Here is a 19,306-nt window from a genome sequence, read left to right as displayed (position 1 = left end):
ATCTACAGATAATACTAAAAGAAACTATTTATAATAGCCAATCCTGTTGTTAAACTGCTTTACCGATGTCCCATGAACAATAAAAAAGAGACTTAAATCAAGCAATAAAGTAGCAGCCAACTGTGGGAGATGCCGGCTTTTACCATTTGGGGAAGGTTATTGTCATAACTCAGGCAATAAAATTGTCCTTTTTCACTTGGTAAGCATTATTTCTTTGATATTATTTTCTTTACCATGACTCACTAGTAAGTCACTTAGTTTTGTTTAAACTAAGCCTTACTAAGCTTGTTCATCCCTCTCTGACTTACACTGAATTGGATTTGCCTACAATCATGGAGAAGATCTTACGTAATTCCATACTTAATCCTGGTTCCCAAATAAAATATTCACCTTTTAAGTCATGGCAGAATAATTAGAAGAGACTATAACAACTAGCTGGATATCTCTTTGCTTTTAATTTAATGCTGATTTATATAACCATTAATCACTATATGTAGGAAGGTTGACTTTGTTAAATCAGTTGCATACCTATGTGAAAATATTTCTGTAGAAAATTCCAGAAAACACTTCTCTACATAGCTTAATCAGTCTTTAGTGATGATAGTAACACTTTATCCAGATTGTATTTGGTCACATACCATCAGTTCCTTCACTGTGTTTATAAATGCTTTTATGCACATCAGGGGACATTTACAAAGACTAATGAAGACTTAAGCATTTTAAGAAACCAAAGCAGAAACAACAGTGTTAAGCAGCTAAATGACACTTTTCACTTTCAACTTACTTTTGCATGAATACTAATTAATCTCAACAACCCTATAAAGAAAGTAAAGAAAATTATTGTCCTTTCTTCTGGATATAAGAAAAATTAGGTAGAAAAACTAAGATGTTGTTATTTTTCTACCTATATATTATTGTCAATCTACCTATATATTATTTATTTAAAAATCTGTTTCTTTTTAAATAAGCACACAGATGACAGAGATACCAAACAAAACATCCCTCTGAACTCATATTTGTTCTAGGTGAAAGATTATCCATGGGAAGTTGGTCATTTCATTCGCATGAAACTTATCATACTATATGTCCTACCTATTGTCCATTCCAACCAACTACCCCTTTTCAATCTAGTACCCTAAAGCTTAAGAAAACTATAACTGTATACAGTAATGTCCCTGTTGCAGAGATGAGCAAGGCTGAAGTGATTTAGCCAGCCATAGAGTCGGCATTAGAGCACAGGTAGGTATAAATACCGACTGTCTTCTATAGTGAAGCCAATTATTCCAATAACAATGTGTTTTATTGTTTTTGTTCCCCTTAACCATCTCTCTTGCTTTCCTATCAGCTAATACCTCACTATACCATTTTCTCCCTCTGAAATAAAAAGATGATCAGGAACATTCTCATTCATGAGCAGCTGGAAACCAGGGAAAAGAGAGACGGTCTACAGCAGGTCAGTCACTGCAGACAGAGGAGTCTGAACGAATACATGGCAGAGCAAAAGAACAAAGGAGCAGCTCCCAAGTCGGGAGCGCTTGCTAATACACATCAAGAGAGCTCTTGAAGTGGAATCTTAGAGGGCATTGATTTTCATAAGGGAGGCCAACATGATTTGTGTGCTAAATGAATAATGTGGCACTTCTTTTTTTTTTTTCTTTTGGTACCGGGAATTGAACTCACGAACTTGTGCTTGCCAGGCAGGCGCTGTAAGGCAAGAAGGTGAAATTTTGTTTAGCAACTTTACTTGGCTTCATGACTTCAGGCAATGGAAAGTGAGAACAATAGTAATGAGTTGGAAACAGTATAGCTTTAGGTGTGTTAATGGGTACAACTTTGATTGCTAAAATCTTTCAGGCAATAACTGATTTCAGCAAAGAACACCTGCTTATAATGACCAGCACGTCAATTAAACACTGGTACTGTAGCCAAAATGTGACAAATTAATGCAGAGTCTGTTCTGTGCATATTGATGACTGTGCTTTCTAGTCCCTGCACGGAGCCTAATTGAAAAGTGATTATCTTACGTCCAAGGTTTTTCATCAATTACAGAATAAAAAACAATGTGTTATTTTTGTTTCATCCATGATGAATCAAAATTTCAAGTCACAGGTTTATCTAAGTGATGAAAGTGATAAATTTTAGGTGCAAACAAGTTAAAAGAGATCAACAGAAAAATGAATATTCCTATAGAATATTTCCTACTATCTTTTCCCAATTAATCATGTTGGAACATCTCTACCATAGAAAATTGGCTATATGAATTTTATTAAAAGCTGTTTTATTTCTTCATTATTTTAAATAAAATAACCAAGCCTCATGCTGAGTTGGAGGATTTTGTTATGCATTGATGAACAATGTAATAGCATGTTCTCTATATGGACTCCCTTCTTTTACATTGATATACATATGGAAGAGGAAAACAAAAGATTTATACTTGCATATCTTATTTTCAAGAACTGAGTAAGGGTTTAATACATTTTGTTCTAGGGTTCACTTAGGTATGAAGAGTACTTTGGTTTGTATCCCACAGAATAATGTTTGTGTGTGTGCGTATATGGAGGGTAATACAGTAAATGTACTTCCAAATATTAATGATTTGTTGAACAATGCAAAATTTGAGTCTGATTTTAGTTCAACCTTGGCCAGGATGGCCTCTCTTTGTAGTGAATAAAGCCCCTAGATTATGTGCACCTTGAATTCATTACTGACAGAGAAGAAAGCCATCTAATCTTTTTTTAAAAAAATTAAATCAAACTTCATTTCGTATTTTAAAGATAATTTTAAAAAATAATAAAAATGATACAGAATTTCAAAACAAGAGGGGATAGGAAGTTAACAATGGTTATTATATTGCATATTGTTATCTTTGAAGTAGGTGCTCAGATTACCAGATATAGGCATACAAAATTCATCAAACAATATAAGCACTAACTGTCTCTTTCAATGAACTAATATAAATTAGTAGCACAATTACCTTAGCTCTCTTGTGTATACATATACATATATTTTCTTCTCTTCCTTCTTTTCTCCTTTCCCTATCCCAGTTGTTCTTTCCTTTTGAGCAGTTTTTTTCTCTTTCACGATATCTATTGTACCTTCTATAACAAAATATCTAAGCTTGGGTAGTTTATAAAGAAAACAGGTTTATTTGGCTCAGAATTCTGGTGGCTGGAATGTTCAAATAGCATGGTATCAGTTCTGGTGAGGGTGCCCTGGCTGGATTACAACATGCCAGAGAACTGGCAGCATGCAGAAGGGGCAAATGTGGGGTGGATTATCTTTATAGCAATTTCCTTGAAAGAACTAATCTAATCCCGTGAGACCTGGCCTACTCCTGTGATAAAACATTAACCTATTCCTGAAGATGGGGCCTCCATGACCCAATTCCTTCTAGGAGATCTTGCCTCTTAAAGGTGGCACTGCCTCAACACCACTGCACTGGCAGCAGATTCCCTGCATGTGAAACTCCTGGAGACAAAGCGCTTGCAAACCTTGGGACCAACTCATAACCGCTCTGGCCCCATCCACTGCCCAGAGCTAGTCATCCGATACCAGCACAACCACAGGCAAAACTGAAATATGTAAGTGCAATGATATTTTTGAGCTCTACACTGAGTTCTGCTCAGGTGAGATTGCATTATTTTCAAGAAACTAAACCTAAACCAAATCGTTATTAAATTTTGTTTAATTAAATTTAGATAGCTTTTCTGTCAGGTGGGATAAATGTTAACTTAGCACACATTGAAACATGCCATTTCTCCACCTATAAGCACTGAGAGAAAGCACCTAACACAAGATGAAGGGCTATTTTTGGACAAAAGCAGAAACTCTGGAAACTTGCACACTTTCTCTTACTCTTGCAATTAAACCCATTAATTAAACCCCTGTGCTGTTTTGCATTTCTCCAATGCTGAATTGATTTTCTATAAGTGCAGCTGTGAGGGTTGAAAGAGGAAGGTCAATAGACTGGAAAAACTTTATAACTTGGTGGTATTTTACATGGTGGTTGTTGAAAGCAGTTTTTATTCCCTATGGACCTCTCCTGCTCCATAGCTATAAGGAAGTGACTGCTTTCCCATCACCCCTTAGTGGAAGTCATAGGATTTTTACTTACGATGACTATTTTGAATCTGCCTCAAGATATTTACTTACAGCTAAGGTATGGAGAAAGATGGATTATAACTAGGATAAAAAATTTTTTTAAAAGCTAACATTGATAGATGATGACAAAAATTTGGACTGAGATGAATCAATGATGTTACATTTCAAGGTTGGAGATAAATAAAAGGTAAATAAATGTTTTATATCTAGCAACATATATGCACAGGTACTTTCTGTGTCTTCATTTACAGCCATGACCAGAGTATGCATGGATGTTTGAATGAAGGCTGTTCTAGTAGTAAAAGCAGCCCACAGATTTTATTTCATTGATTAGATGTCCAGATTAATGACATTAGAACTAATTACATTGTTTCATAGTAGCTATCCTGCTGCTACTGTCACCTCTCCTGTAAATAAAAACTACCTTTACCCCAAAGAATTGGCTGTTAGATGAATTGCACTATATGAATCAAAGATTAGCTGTGTGTCCTATTTTGATTACAGACATATTTTGGATTGCAATGATCTGTGATGGCTCATACACTACCAGCAAAAAGGCAAGATTCTCAAGGGAAGAGTTGTGATTTCTTTCACCAGTGCTGAATTAAGTTCATGAAAGGTCTTCTTTGGCAGAGTGGAAGGAAGATATGATTGCACAGTGGGACTAGGAAGAAAGGAAAATCCTACAGGCACGCTTTTCAAAGATGTTACTGACTATGAATTCGAAACTGTTCTCCATTATCCAGATTGAGAATGATAATCATAGCAAATCATTGATTCTGAAAACATCTTTGTACTTCCCACACACTCTCAGCAGCAGGTTCTCCTCCACTTGTGTTCTAGATGGTAGAACACTTCTATTTTTCCAAGATGTTTTACCTGTGCTTCAAATCTTTCGAACATGCAGACGGTGGACTGCATTTGGCACTCACAGGAAGTTCTATTTTGTACCACTATTTTCATCCTACACACTGTTTTTGCTACACTTCACAGAGATTTAAAGGGCAGCCACAGAATACCTCTGTGCTGCTGGCTTTCTTGTTCTATTTGGCGCTTTACAGTGTGCTCCTACATAGTTGAAGAGGTAGATGGCATTTACTCCCTTTATGTGTTTCTTTGTTTCTCTTCTTTGCATGTCTTCCATCTGTCCATCCACAGGACAAATGTCTATACACACTTAAGGGTACCCAAATTAGGTAGAATTTAATAGCAGATAGCTTTGCAGATAATGCAAAAATTCCATTATCTAGTTCCTAACAGTGAAATCCTGAAGAATAACTTTGGTCATTGCCTGGAGAGATCAGGCACTAGACACACACACAATAACCAATGTGGGAAAGTCATTTACTAATGTATATAGAAAAAATTACTCTCATCAGAGTACCAGGAGTCTCACTCTTTTTAAATACATGCAAACTGATGAAGAAAGCAGAGGTCCATGGGAAATGTATCATGTGCAAATGAACATGTGACCTAGCTACAACTAGAGAAGATACATGAACACAGTCAGGGCATTAGGTTATTTTGCAGATACTTTTCAGTTATTTTCAGATATTTTCAGATACTTTTCACTGTGGGGTTGGTGTTACTTGTAGGACACCACTGGCTGTCATTTAGCCTATTGTCACCATTCCCTTGGTAGGACATTCTTATGACTGTACCCAGGAAGATTAAAATTTTTTCTCCTGGGAGTTCCCAGCCAGCCCTTAACTAACGATCTTCCTCTTAAAAATGTTTCCTAGATGCATTCTTTCTCTGCAGTAAGTTTTCTCCATTGGGGGCATTTTTGTTCCTTTCAAGCAACCATTGGCAATATTTCTAAATGGTTTTGGTTGTCATAACTCACCGAATGTAATAGGCATCTAACGGGCACAAGCCAAGGATGCGGCTAAATATCCCACAACATGCAGGGCAGCTCCCCAAGAAAGAATTATCCGTCCCCCAAATCAATGCCCCTGTGCCAAGTCAGCATGCTCTGGAGAAGCTATGCCAATGTGCTTCATGCTGGATTTCTTTTTGCCTAGAAGGTATTCTGAATCCTGAAAGTTTTTACAGCTATCATGGATTTGCCCACAAAGTATAGCTATCAAGGGTCACAATAAGACGGTGTTGTTCCCTCTTTCGCAAGCACTTGGGAATAACTCACAGTATTTGCCAGTGCTGGGGCCGACCATCATGAGATTAATCTTGCTTAGTCACAAAATGTTCCCTTTCCATCTCGCATAAGGACTGGCATAATCACTGCCAACTTCACCGCACGTTTACCTTGTATAAGGCATCGCTATGTGCATCTTAAATTTTTTAATCCTCGTTCTGTGATGTAGGCAACATTTTATCTCCATTTTCACAAAAGGCAGAACTGAGCCACAAGCACCTAACTAGTCTAAGTCCACCTCATTAGAAAGTGGGCTATTGTATTGAGATCCAAGTACCTTCCTCTGTTCCATTGCATGGTCAGTTGGTCGAAATCGATTCAATATGATTCAAACTGGAAAAAGAATACAGGTAAGACTGTTTTAACCAAGTTCAAGGTCCTCTGCAATCTTCACCTTCTGTCTTCTCATCGCACAATTCCCTAACACGCAGACGCACCCCTCTTATCTTCTCATGCTCATTACCAGCACCAAGGATGTTCTCAAAATACCTGGATGTGCTTCCAACTCCTGCCACCTACCCAACCCCACCTGATTTCCAAGGCTGACTTAAAGCTTGCCTTTTACCCAAGAAAGTAAGACTTCCTATTTTTAATAGATACACACACATAAAGACATACATATATACACATCTTATTTAAATAGATATAAGTAAATATAGAAATGGATATCTATATATATGTGTATACATACCAGCAGGTATAAACATATATATAGTTATTTATAAATATTACAAAGTATATATCTCTATATGTGTCTGAAAAATTGTTTCAACTCTGGCTTAGCCAGTTAGAAGTCATTTATCCTGAGCTACTTACTTGACTTCCCGAGCCTCATTTCTGCCTTCTAAATAAGAAGAACACTCCAGAACTAATAGGCTCTAGGCTTCTTTGGAAACAGGCAAAGGTGAACCAAGACAACTGTCCCTAATCCCCATAGCCTGTTTACTACAACATTTCCACCGAGGGCAGCGTGGATTAACTGTCCCCGCCTGAGGGTTTTGTTTAAAGATATTGGAGCCTTCAGATTTATTTTAAGGCAGAAAATGTGCATCCGTAATAAACTAATCGTGACAAGTTGGCCCTCACAGTCTAATCCAAGAAAACCTTTAAGCCTTCAGGGTCTCCTGTGATACTTTTTTCTTTTCCCTTTCATTCTTCTCCTTATAAGAAATCTAGAGCAGGGCTACGCAAAGTTTCCCAAACTGGATGCATATGGTTCAGTTAAACCTATGAGTGCTCTGTTGTTCCTGGTCTGTATCTTTATTGTAGTCCAAGAGTCTAGTCATTATTGCTAAACAAAGACAAATTAACTCAGATTGTTTTAAATAACTATTATTTCCCAAACTCTTGCGCTGGCAATAAATCTTAAGTACGACACAGGTAGCTCTTTTTATTTAGTTTGTGTTACATATTGTTTAGTCATCTGTAAAGTGAGAATGATAATACAGCCTTACCCATAGTGGAGTTGTAATAAGCATAAATCCCTAACAAATAGGATCTCGGTCTTAATCATTCTGTACTACAGGCATCCAGCCAGACATATGAACGTACTAGTTCTCGATGTTAGCAGAGCTGACTTAAAGGAAGTTACAATATGTAAAAGTTTATACATTTTTAATGTCTTTAAATTGAACAGGTTATTAAGTGCATTAATGACATTTTGAATTAACAACCTCATTTTTTTACAAGTGATGAAGTTGGAAGGTAAGTTTTTATGAATAGAACCATATTCATAAAGAGAATAACATCTGGCCTTTGGGAAACAGATTACATTTTTATGTTTATACCAGAGAATCAGGTTTCTTTATTATAAATTAATATTAATTCAACATTTTGGCTTAGATGCAAATTCTCCAAATTGCACACAGTCATGTGTTACTTGCACATGTATTCTTACTGTATTCTGTTCTACTGAAAGACTCATAGCATGATTCCTTAATGAATCATGGAAATGATTTGAGGCATGGAAATGATGCGCCTATAAAGAGCTGCTATGCTGACCTCCGATCACAGGTCTTGTGCCACCCAAGGCTGCAAACATCTTCCTTCTTTCGAACTGTGATTAATTTTCTGTAGTGCTTCAAATAATATATTCAACTCCTCACTTTTAATTAAGATTCCTTTTCTTGCTCCAAATTTAAATTATGTTCTGAAAGCACTTTTTGTCAATTGCTTTTTCATGTGAGAAATATAATTATGATCTAAATTTTGTTAGTGTCATATTCATACTTTTCAATAATAAAGTTGTGAATAAAAATGAACAAAGACTCTGGCATACATTTAAAACACCTCATTCTGTAAGTACAGTAGCATAATTGCAGAACGCACGGATGATGCATAAGTATCCTTGTTTTCCAAAGAACAAATGCCTTTCCCTGGCAGCTTCTCACTGGTTAGCATAATATACATTAATCACTGGGAGTCTGAGCTTACACAGAAAAGTGAAAACCTTAATTAATACTCTGAAAGTCTTTTCACTCACTCTTGATAACAATTACTTATACATTGTAAGTGGTTGACTGCAGATGGACCAAAACAAAGAATTTAAAAGGTAGTCTTTTAGTAAATAATAATTTAAGACACACTCCTGGCATTGTGCGCCTATTGGGTTATCCCTCAAAGGAAACATTTTTCTTTCTTTTTTTTTTTTGGTCTTTTTGGTCTTTTTGAGTCAGGGTCTCACTATGCAGTTCAGGCTGGCCTTGAGCTCACTTTGTAGCCTAGCCTGGTCTCGAACTCAAGAGAATCCTCCTGCCTCAGCCTCCTGACTGCTGGGATTACAGGCATGCACCACAATGCCCAGCAAGAAACATGTTTAAAGGTGATACCAGTGGCTCTAGAGATGTGGCGCTTTCTGCAGAAGGTTCCAGTGCCTTCCCCCTGGCTTCTTAGGTGTCAAGGGGCGGTGAGGCAATTACAGCCACGTGGTACTTTCTCAGTTCTGGCTTGGGGAGACCCAGATCTTAGCTGCAGGTCTCAGAGGCAGCGATTCCCTCTAAAGGGTGTCATCTCTCCAAGCAGTTTTGCATTGCTTATTATTTTTCCAACAATTTTCTAAAAAACAAGTTCCCTAAACCTCCTCTTTCTCCTTAAAATAGGATGCATGGACTTCCTCCCTTGGCAGAATCCTGATTGACACATATTATTTTGTGTTATGGACAAGAGAGACACCCCCCAAAAAAGTACTGTGACACTGAAAGTAATAAAAAGATGATAGAAGCTTGGCAAGATTAAGCTTGGCTGCACAATCCCTGACTTCTTAGTGGTTGAAATTGCTCACTGGGTACCAGAGATTCCTGTGCAGTCAGAGCATTTACGCAGAAGCCAGGGAGGCCCAGGGAGATGGAAGGGTGAACACTCTGCCTTAAATCTATTTGTGACTAGGAATGGGTCAAACAAGTTGTGCCTAATGTCACCGTGGCACTGTGCCCAAAGAGAGCCAGTGAGAGCTCTGGAGATCTGAGCAGCTGTCACGGTACTGAGTGACAGCTGAGGCAGAACAGAGCCAGCTATGCGGGTGAGGGAGCGGCACTTCAGCAGAAGGAGGGTCCTTTTCTATGTTACAACGCCATGAGCCCTGGAGCAGAGACCCATTGCTTTGCTTTTGGTTACCTCCAGTTAGAATGGGACGAGGTGTGCCATGGTGGAATAAAAGCAATCAGCTACTGACCCTGGTCTTTTGGAATCTAGGGGAATAAACTATGGGGGCTTCTGCAGAGCCATTATGGAAGTAAGTACGCAATTCAGAGGTCCTACAGAATTCACTATTATCACAATTTTTTTGCTGCTTTTATGGAAATATTAGATAATGGATCTAGATACATACCTAAGCAGTCTTCTATTTTTTGGAGCTTCCCAAAATTTGGTCAGAGCTATCAGAAAAATCAGAGTGATAGTGACTGTAGAGGTAACGCGATATACCCAACACATGGGTCTTGGCAGGAGGTAGATGTAGACTTGACTTCCTTTTGATCTCTTATTAATTGTGTGGATTACGGAAGGTTTCACAACCTCTCCACACCTAAGTTTCCTGGTCTGAAAAATGAGAACAACACACGTTTCTTGGAGGTGTATAAAATGAAACGACTTAATAATACTTGCACCTAGACATTTGGTGAATGATAATTCATATTTTTCTTTCATTTTGCTACCAATCCTACCCTGATTTGTGAAATAAATACTTTTATGAAATCTCAAAGTAAGGAAATGGAAACATTTGTGGACACCTGTCTACAGAGCTTTATATGACTGTAACTGTACATTAGAATTTGGGGTACTTAGAAGATCTAGCAGAGCTGAGATTTAAAAATTCTTAGAGGCAAGTTTAGAAAATAAAAGAAATCTTTGAGATAACGACTTATTTGCATATATTCTATTTGTATATCAAGGTAACAGTTTTACTTACTAGAATCATATATTTATCAATTAAATTGTCTTTTTTCCTTAGATATTTTATATTCCAATATTTCTGGCAATGACATGCTAAAAAGGACATTGTGTTATACATTGATTAATGGCCAGTCAAAGGTTCACATTGAGATAAAAATAACTGATCTGCTTTGGATTCAGGTCATGAAGTCTTAAAGTTTCTTCAAATATGCAAATCCCTTAATGATCTGCATGGTTTTTCATCATGTTCAGCCAATTAAAAAGATGACAAGATGCATCCGAATTCCTTCTAGAAAAGGGAGATGACAATTACACACAGGCTCGTGCTCGTTCCCTACTTCAGTCCTGTCTTTAGAGGACAAGTTGGGAATTATCACTGATGCACACGGCTCGCTGGTGTCAGGCAGCCTGAGAAACTATCTTCGTGCCAGGGAGCTTGCGCAGATATCTGCTGACTTGGTCAGCATGGAAGCAACTGCCCTGCAAGCTAGAGAAAGGGAATGGCTTGGAAGAGAAAGTAGGAAACTAACTGGAAGCGAATCCAACTGTATACTCTGATTTGCCTAAGAAAGGCGAGATTCTTGTGTATTTTGTAACTGAATCAACTGTCCATCGTGTATCAGTGTGAACTTTTCATTATCCCATGTGGGAAACTCTATGGACTGTCCAAAATTTTTCATCTGTGGTGTGAAGTACTTGACAGCACTAAGCCTTGGATTAGCTCCCCATTATCTACCTCTATTTGGGCCTTTAACCAGGGCTAGGCACTCCCATAAGCGACGTTTATTACGGTGCAACTTTGGAAGGCACTAAATTTCACGTTAAACATTGTATTGTAAGGATTACCATCACATTTCCCTAACAATACACCTCATGCTTCAAAAGTCTTTATGTCACATCTCGACTCATTACACATTCCAAAGGTGAAGAGCAATTTTAAAGGCTTTGTATTTCTCATTATGTTTATTTTCTTATCCACTTACCAAGACCGGACCATATTTCAGAGTTTCATGAATAGTGAAGGCAGATTTCAAGGAACATCAGAGTTATGATAGCATCTTTAGCTTGACATTCATAGAAAACTCTGAAAGTACACACATGACTGCTTTTCTCTTGAACTGCACTTAATTTAAACTCCGCTCTTTAGTTTTCCCTGAGGTGTCTGCTATATTTGATATATCTTCAGTTTCCATAAGCTGTTTACACCTGCTGGATATCAAGGGCATTCCATACTCAGAATAAATTGAGCTGATTTGAATGCGGCTAAAATAAAAGCAAGGCAGTGGAGTTAAAAACCACACAATTTTAGAAGAGAAATAACCACTGGAGTCCTTTTTCTCTTCTCCTTTCTCTCCCCAGAGACCAAAGGTTAAGACTTTTGTGAAGTCCTTTAGTTAGTGTCAGAAACCAGTCCAGAACTGAAAACTCCCAAGTTTGAGATGAGTTCTTTTTCCGTAATTCTATGTCACCAAATAATTAAAGCTCACACTTACTGGTACTTGTTATGCTTAACTACAATGTGCAAATAAGTTTGACTGGTGCACTAGACACCAGAATCTCAGTGAATTTAATCAGTATTCTCGTTTATTGTTGTTTATTTCAGATGCATTGAATCTGAAGCTGACGGTCCTACTGCAAACCCAGTCTTAAAGTCTTGTGATAACACCACTGCCATTTTTCTATCTACCCGCTTCACCCTCTGCTATGATCATCCCATGGCCTAGAAACTAACCAGATGACTGGAAAATCGGGTAAGCCTGAAACTGACAGAGCCCCACTCTTTATTCCAACAGTGCAGGCGTGTACACTGAGAGATGTCAACCTTTTTGCGTCCCAGCACTCAGGGCTATGCTTTTAAAGCCAACAGGGAGCAAACTCTGGCCTCTTTTCTATTGAAAGTGATGACTGGCCTTTTTAGAGGTGGATAAACAGGGGTCAGCATCCATCCTCACTTGGAGGCGCAGAGGGGAACCCCAGAGTCCAATTCTCCTTCCCACTCCCCTCATGGCCCACAAACTGGATTTCCTGTGCAGAGTTCTGAACAGTGAAAAGAAAAAATGTAAAGCAAAGGGGAAAACCAAAGGAAAGACAGGGCCACAACCTAAAAAGCCAATCAAGTCAGGGAGGTTTACACGTTTGGGAAGAAGCATATACTGCTGGTGTCTCTACTGCACTTCTTTTCTGCTACATGTATACTTTTAATCTAAAAGTAAAGCCCTATAGTGTTGAATAGATAAATCAATACAATCACTTCTAATGTTCCTTGACTTTCCATTTTAAGCAATATTTTGAAGCCATTTCTCTCTAGAATATTCTGTCAGCCAAACCAAGGGATGTTGCTATCTGACCAAAAAAGACACATTCATTCTGTTTGGTGAACAGATGAGAAAATTTATCGTACTGTCACATAGGTGCATGAAACTGGATCTTAATATTTTCAGGGAGAAGGAAGAGAGCGTAAGCCTATTACAACTTTCGGTAAAGGACCAATACATTTAACATACCGAGCAGGCAGCTACTTGAATGAGTGTGGGTAGAACACTTCAAGTATTTGCTATGCCCACAAAGCTTTGAATTTTTGCTTTTGGTGTAGATTTCCAGGGCAATTTATAAATTTCTCAAGAAATTAGCTGTATTTGTTTATAGACTTCCTTTCCTTTCAGTCCATGTTGCTAATAACCATATTTATTTTGTAATAACCCTTATTTTCAACACTTACCACCAAATATAATTAGTCCACTTAAAAAATTATATCCATTTTCAAAGAACAAAACTCTGGCAACTTACTTCTGAAATAATTATGAAAGAATATTTGATTTATATTCTAAAAACAATTTCAAAAAATAGCTTCTAAATTGAGGATTCTTATTTGAGGCAATCAGAATAACGTTGAAGCAGATATATGATACACAGTTGTTGCAATATGTTGGTTTAAAATTCAGTTGGATCAGATGCTTCTTCTCCTATACATGCAGCCTACCATCTCTGCACGTAAGTCTGTACTGCTTACAGGTGTGCCGAGAACTTACTCATGTTCTCGATCATTTTCATCTGAGAGAAGTTCCTTCCATTGGTAAGAGATGGTCTGTTCATCTTGGTAATCTGTGATACCTTTCTCTTTTGTTACCTAATCAGCCACTCTCCACTAGTTCTTTTTGGCCAGTCTTACTTCGTATTATATAACCAACAGAAAAGGATGTTGATTTTATTTACTCTTTCAGGTTCTTATTGTCTTCAGGACAATGTGACCGTTTGGAGGGAAAGAAACTACTCAAAAGGAAAGAACAACTGGGATGAGGGAAGGGAGAAAACAAAGAAGGAAGGGAAAAATATATATACACAAGATTGTTAAGATAACTATACTACTAATTTCTATTGGTTTTTTTTTTTTTTTTTTTTTTTTTTTTTTTGGTTTTTCTCTGGTACCGGGAACCAAACTCACGACCTTGCGCTTGCCAGGCAGGCGCTTTTTGCCGCTGAGCTAAATCCCCAGGCCCTCTATTGGTTTATTGAAAGGAACAGTTAATGCTTAATTTTTTGACCAATTTTACATATCTATATCTGATAATCCGAACCACTACGTGGAAGACCACAATATGCAACATAACAACTATTGTTGAATTCATATCATCTTGTTTTTTAAAAGTTCTGTATCATTTCTAATGTCTTTATTTTTTATTCTCTTTAAAATGTAAAAAACTGTTAATATCTTGCATAGCTTCATCTTTTGGTACACTGTAACTGTTCCTAACGGAAGACTTTCTCACCACTTGTAAAGAGCCTGTCTCTATCTCATTCTCTGCGAAAGATAGTTTGGCACAAATATCAGAAAGTTTTAAAAAGCATATATTAGAAACCTTACGATTTTATCTGTGGAAATTCTTCTTCAATCATGGCTCAGTTTTACTAACGTAAGTCCCTTAAGTATGTATAGACATCATTTTGAGTTATACCCTGAACTGGTCTTCCATGAAAGTAATTTCCTTCATATCGCAGGTCTATGTTTTTCATCTTAGTCATTTTTCATAGAATAGTTTTAGACTTTAATTTTATTGATTTTTCTCTTTTACTTGGTATATTACACTGGCATTTCTTCTGGCTTCAAATCAATTTAAAATATTTCCTAGTAAAACCATCTCACTAAATGATAAATATACTGTTTGGAGACAATTTTTATTTTAACTGTCTTCCATTTCATTTCAAAACTTTCAAAATTGGTCATTGAAGTCCTTTACCACGTCGTCTGGTATAGTGGGGAAAAGCATCTAAAATTTATATCTGTGCTTATACCTTCCTCAAGGATTAATTTGTGTCTCTAATATACATATCAAAGATAGAACAAGAACTTTATCAATAAGTTGGAGTGATTATTTTCTTCATATTTAAGAAGCATAGTCAGCTTAATGGTGGTTGATTAGACTTGAACTAAATATATGTCATTATTATGCTCAGTGGAATAGTAAAGCCAAAATAAACTTCATTTGTACTCTTTAAAAACTTACAAATTAATCCAATGTTTTTCAGTATTATTTCCAGGAATTCTCCCTATACTTTGGATCTATGCTACCCCAGGGACAATGAATGCTGCCTTAACTCTGTGCATGTAACATGCTGTGATGAAACCATCTTGCGCTAACAGTGCTTCTGAAACTGCGCTTTGTATACGATCACCATAACTGAAACCCAATACGGTGAACAATCCGGATCATTATCTATACACTTTCTCCCATTAGTCTTTACCATATTCTAGGCCACAATAGTTTCATTTCATAGCCATTTATTCATTTTATCTGAAGTCTGATTACATAAAAATCTTAAGTAACCTGAAATCTAATAGTGGAAAATACGTTCGCAGTCTCCATTTTAAAACAATTGCCTTTCTCCTCTTAGTAAGTGTCTTCTAGAAATCTTTATTTCCCACCCCCCCGTATTAGTTACATAATTAACAAGTGAAAGTCACATATTTAAGCACAAATTCAAGTCTTCAGTGAATATGAATCATCTTGGGACTGGTTTGTTATGTTCTACAGGAAATATCAAGTCCCTTCTTAAGGATTTTACTTTGTGATCTGATTTTAAGGAATGGTGACCTGATTTCAGCAAGCGTGTGTGTGTGTGTGTGTGTGTGTGTGTGTGTGTGCACGCGTGTGCACACTCGAGCTTGTCTGTCTGTCTGTGTATCTTGTGTCACTCACTCTGTGCACAACAATCCCTTCTCCATGACTGAGACTTCCTTCCATATCTAGATATATGGTTCTAGAAGAATTTTTTGAAGAAATCGGTTCTGAGATACTGTTTGGGGAAACAAAAGGTAAACCTTTCTGATTGTAAAAGAAGGACAGCATTTTTTTTTATTATTTGCTGTTGAAGACAATGGGAGCGCTGGGCTAATGGCCTCTTTCACCTGAGTAGCTTAGAAAGCAGCCGGCAGCCAGACGCTTCCGTGTGCGTACAGGAGACATGCTGCTCACAAGCGCAAGTGCGTGCAGAGGGTCGCGGGACCCCGCGAGTCCAGCACCAAGACTTGGCTCCCTTCTTTCTAGCTGCAGTCAGCAGTAGAGGAGTGAGGTCAAATAGCTGGCAGAAGCATTCATTTTCTTGTAAAAAAAAGATTAGTGCTCTTTCACATAATTTTACATGAACTATAGTCCTGCTTCAATAAAGTTATCACAGACATATTCCGGATGCCATGGCGGCAGGTACCTGAGCACATATTAATGCATACATGCATGGAGGCCATGGTGCGCTCCTAGTAGCACATTTTCTCCTTATTGTGCTGATTTCATGAAAACCAAAAAGAATATTTTCTCCTAGAACAATGTGTAAAAAGTATGATTCCATACTCAGTACCAATAGATTGCGCTGGATCTAATTTAAGTTTCTAAGCCATGGTAGGATTTTTCATGCTATTCACACATTTTTATAGCATGCTCTCCAAAAATGTCTGAACACTTCATTAAAAGATACACTGAGTGAAGATGGTAGATTGTCCAGTTCTAACTCATTAGTATAAAAATGGTTTTTAATAATATAAATCAGAATCATCTCTACCTCAAATTTTCTTCACTACTACACCCTGATAAAAAGCACTATTAGGAGTGGTGTCATTGGAATTGGCTATTAGGAGTGTGGTGGCTGAAAAAAAACCCCAAAGAATAATTATTTCATCATAATATTCAGATTCACTGAGTTTCTAATTATCTTCTTTACAGGAGCTATTCACGGACTTATAATTGAATTTATGACCTTCTCCCAAAATCACATCTTGAAACTCTTACCTGTTTACTCCTCTAAGTCTAGACATTTTACCTTCTTATTTACTTTTCCTTCATAGTCTTTCTTTGGCACTCTAAAGAAATGCTTTAAGAAGTTAATTAACTAATGCCAAATTTACTCATTATCTTCATATTTAATTAATACTTTCTTATTTATATCATTTTCCTTAGCAAAGACTGCAAGTACTCCTGAATGTCAGCCTCTTACCTATTTCTCTCAGCTTCTAAACACAATAAAGTGCCTGGATTCTTTATTTAGTATTTCGGATCTCCTTTCTTCCATGTCATAAAAGATAAATTCACATGGCCACACTGACAACATCACAGCTTTGAAAATGTGTCTACCTGTCACCTTATAAATAGTTCAGTCACTTTCCTTTCATTCATCTTCCTTTGCCCGTCACTGTGATGTCAAGCTCGTAAGCTTAAGAATGCACTTTTCTTAACTTCTACAGCAAGAGTCCAAAAGTCTCTTCCTTTACCTAGCACACACAGCAAGAGCTATCATTTTGACCAGCAAGACAGCAACCAGCAAGTATTCTCGTTTAGGAATGTCTGACAGTGGTGCTGTGGCATTTTTATTTTAACGAACATTTAGCACTAATATAGCTGGGAATCCATCCCTTCTAAAATGTGTGTGGGCTGAAAGTGTTGGAAGCTTACTTGTCCATTGTCACATTTGTGAATTTTTCAATATTTCAGTATATTCACCCATATATATTACTTACATACTGCTGGTGGCTCAATCCTAGATATCAAAAATCTTTTTGTTTGTTTGTTTCATTTTTCCTAACCAAGTTTTTTTTCTTTAATATTAAGCCTCTGGAATCCATAGCTTTGAGTTTATTAAAGTTCAGAACTAAGGCAAAAGGAATACCGACAATACCCACAGACCAGCCCTTTTCTTGGCCAGAAGGTCTTTGGCGCCTATTAAATCTCCTTTAAAGAACATGGAATTTGATATCCATGCAGGATCTAGAACCTGAGCTGAAAAGTCCTTCATTTGTCCTAAAGCGAATAGAGGATTGTCAAATAAGGTGCAATGGGCACTAAGAATTCTATTTGTGCTTTTTTTTCATTTCGCCAATTCCTCTCTTAAAGGAAAACCAGAAATTGATGTCTGTGGATTTCCATAGGTTGCACATGAGAAATTTATCCCAACATGCAACATCATCACTTCCTACTCTTCAGTGTGTCCTTTTCATTTGTGAAATTTCTCTGCTGCAAAGCAAAAATGAGTTTACTGTACAGATTCTCTTTCTAAAGTAGCTGTTTCAACTAATAGACTGAGTTTACATTCTCCCGTCTCCCGTTGTGGATTTCTACCTCAATCTTGATTCACTCTGAATCAAGTCCAAAAGTCTGGACTGGGATTTACACATCTCCGTACTAACTCGAGAAGTGTGAGTCAGAGTTTTACAGCCTGAAAATCGCCACTTTCTTCTGTCCAAGGCCCATCATCAACCACACAACCACTGCTAGAAGCATTTGCATTTAAAACTTCCATATATCTCAAATCAGTTTTCTTTTCCAAATGCCCACCATACAACAATCAGCACGATTTAACTTTTCTTTTAAACAGTGGCTATAGAGCTGCGTATTTCTCTACTAACGTAGGGAGAAAATGCTATTGCCCGGCGTACTCACACGGCACGGTGCGGAGGTAGAGGTTGTCGCGAATGATTTGCTGGAGTTCGTGGTCCACAGACCCCTTCTGAAATCGTAAGTTGAGGTAGTGACGCAGGTCTTTATCAACGATTCCTCCTAGAACAATAAAGTTTCTTAGTGAAGGATTTTGGAAAACACATCAAGAATGTCATTTGACTCTGACACGAAAATACTCGTGAACTTACTGAGAAGATATTTAAAATTGTTCTTTTGACTTTCTGGAGTATTTGTTGTTTTAATAATAAAATAAAAGAGATGACATTTACTGAAATAATAACTGCCTACCCGGTCCTTCCTGCTCAGCGCTTTGCATGTACTCGTGAATTTATTCTTCATTTTGAGTGAAAACCGCGGTAAAATGTACATGTTGAAATAAAGTATTGAAATAATGTATCTCACTGGAGGGCCAAAAAGACTGTTTACTTGCTTATTCATTTACACGTTCGCATCCCTCCCTCCCTCAGTCCTTGGCCACTGCCATTCTACTGTTGCTACGGATTTGATTAGTCTAAGTCCCACATATAAGTGGAATCACATAATATTTGCCTTTCATGACTGCTTATTTAGCATAATGCCCTCAAGGGTTTTACATTCTAAAATACTACTGTGGATTTAAAAAGTACAGTTCTACAAAAAATTTGTAAAATAACTAGACAAATATTAATGTTTTACCCCTTCATATCATAAATTACAGTAATTTCTCAGTTCCATAATATAT

At 37.3% G+C, this 19,306-nt stretch overlaps 1 long non-coding RNA gene across 1 annotated transcript in view; it reads right to left on the bottom strand.

Annotated features, from left to right (window-relative positions):
- The window catches only part of LOC106147773, a 78,557-nt gene extending 59,911 nt beyond the window's left edge, over positions 1 to 18,646 (bottom strand). The window contains exon 1 of the long non-coding RNA XR_001232724.1: positions 18,568 to 18,646. This is a non-coding gene — a long non-coding RNA (uncharacterized LOC106147773). The remainder of the gene's footprint in view (positions 1 to 18,567) is intronic.
- Between the last annotated feature and the right edge of the window lie 660 nt (positions 18,647 to 19,306).

Source organism: Chinchilla lanigera, unplaced genomic scaffold, assembly GCF_000276665.1.
Source record: "Chinchilla lanigera isolate Chin_1 unplaced genomic scaffold, ChiLan1.0 scaffold00009, whole genome shotgun sequence".
NCBI classification, from domain to species: Eukaryota; Metazoa; Chordata; class Mammalia; order Rodentia; family Chinchillidae; genus Chinchilla; species Chinchilla lanigera.
The sequence above is the reverse complement of the archived record's forward strand: the minus strand, read 5'-3'. Positions and strand labels throughout refer to the sequence as shown.